Source organism: Echinops telfairi, unplaced genomic scaffold (assembly GCF_000313985.2).
Source record: "Echinops telfairi isolate 266 unplaced genomic scaffold, ASM31398v2 ScPeMD7_22;HRSCAF=79, whole genome shotgun sequence".
Lineage (NCBI taxonomy): Eukaryota > Metazoa > Chordata > Mammalia > Afrosoricida > Tenrecidae > Echinops > Echinops telfairi.
In genome coordinates this window covers 8,932,731-8,934,593 of record NW_022103919.1, presented here as the reverse complement: position 1 = coordinate 8,934,593, position 1,863 = coordinate 8,932,731, and the positions used below count along the sequence as shown (strand labels likewise).

The 1,863-nt window shown below is 52.9% G+C and overlaps 1 protein-coding gene across 1 annotated transcript in view; it reads right to left on the bottom strand.

Moving 5' to 3' along the window:
* Positions 1-1,863, bottom strand: part of FAM189A2 (family with sequence similarity 189 member A2) — a 90,808-nt gene that overhangs the window by 11,426 nt on the left and 77,519 nt on the right. The gene's annotated exons all lie outside the window — the stretch shown is intronic.

Here is a 1,863-nt window from a genome sequence, read left to right as displayed (position 1 = left end):
GCGCAGGCTTTGCTTAGGGGGATCTCTGCTTAGGGGCCTCTGCATTTCTGCTGAGTAGGGGAGTGGTGTGGAAGCACCTGGTGGTTAGTGATGAGAGCTGCCCAGCACAATGAGCGTAACCAAGGTCACTGAATCATACACATGAACAATGGTGAATTGGCAGAAATTTTGTCATATATAGTTTCAACACACACACACACACACACACACACACACACACAGGATTTTGGGGGGAGGAGGTGTTGGGTTTTTTGTTTGTTTGTTTTTTAAAGAGATCCATAAACGCTGAATGACTCAGGGAATTCAGACCCGTCTAGTACCTAAGGGAAGACGCTCAGGAGCCCTGGTGGTGTGATAACAACACATTGGGCTGTGAGCCACAAGGTCAGCTGTTTGAAACCACACAGCTGCTCCATGGGAGAACAGGGCTTTCTGCGCCTGTAGACAGTCACAATCTTGGTAAACTCACAGGGCAGTTCTACCCTGCACTAGGGGCTCGTTATGAGTCAGTGTTGAATTGATGGTAGTGAGTTTTTCTGACCAATACAATGATTTAATGTTTTAATCACATGAGACCCACGGACTCCTGCTGTCCTATCAGAAGGCCAGGCTACAATCCTTAATCAGCATAACCTCCTGAAGCCACCTTTCTAGCACTGCCAGAACACCAGACTCCCTGCCATCAAGCCATTGACCCCACAGGGCCATCAGAGTTGCCCCTGGGGTTCTCTGAGACTAACTCTTTACAGGAGTAACAAGCCCTGTCTTTCTCCTGGGGAGGGAATGGTGGTTTTGAACTGCTGACCCACCTGGGCTCCTTTCTAGCACTTCAAAGCCTTCTGACTCCCTTTCTGGGCTGCACTGCCATCCAGGGGCGGGCTACCAATGAGCAAGGTAAACATGGGCTTCCACAGCCTGTGTAGCCCACAATCCACAGGTTGTGCCCGCATGAAAGGTCCTGCCTCTAGGCCTGACAGGCCTGTCTCTCCCAGCCCCACAGCATCCTCCTACAGAATCAAAGCCTCTTTTCAAATCCACAAGCCTTAGTGGCATAACAGTTACGCATTGGGCTGCTAACCACCAGGTCAGCAGTTCAAAACCACCAGCTGCTCCTCGGGAGAAAGAGGAAGCTTCGCACACCCATACAGAGTTACCGTTCCGGAAGCCCACGGGGGCAGGCCCACCGTGCCCCATGGAGCTGCTGCAAGTCGCTATCAGCTCTGTGGGTGTGTGTTTGCAGATCGTTTGGGTTTTTTTGAACAGGGATGGGGTCCCCGGTAAACAAGGTAGCAGGGGCTTCCTGTTACACTCAGTCCAGTTTTGCCTGCAGGGCCACAGGGCAGGGGGGCCGGCATGTCAGGAACCAGAACTGGCCAAACCCCAAGGCACTGCACCAATGCTGGCTCCCAGCGTTCTAGGTCAGCAGCCCAAGGCACGCCCACGGTGCCACCAGGGCTCCTTGTGAGGGTCCCGAGGTGGCCAGAAGAGTTTCTTCCCTCCTAAGCATGTGGGATTATAAAGAGACTTTTCCCCAGCTTTGTCTCCCCCAAAGATATGCCAAACATTAGAGGCTATTTGCCAGCATGTGATGGGAGGTCAGAAGCTTAGAGACAGCCTCCCTGAAGGCAGTCAGTTGCCAGACTACTGTCTGGTCCCACCACCAGAGGGGCCCGCTCCCTGCTGTTAAGGACAATGGGCTACTTGCAGGCCCCGCCCCCTGTAGGTGGGGTTTACACCTGCTGATAATGATTTCTATAGAGAGCCAGAGAACAGGTCAAACCTGCTCAGTGAGGCCTGTCTGGATAGGACAGGCTGGATGAACAATCTGGAGGAGAAAACAACAGGACTGACAGTTCTGGGGGG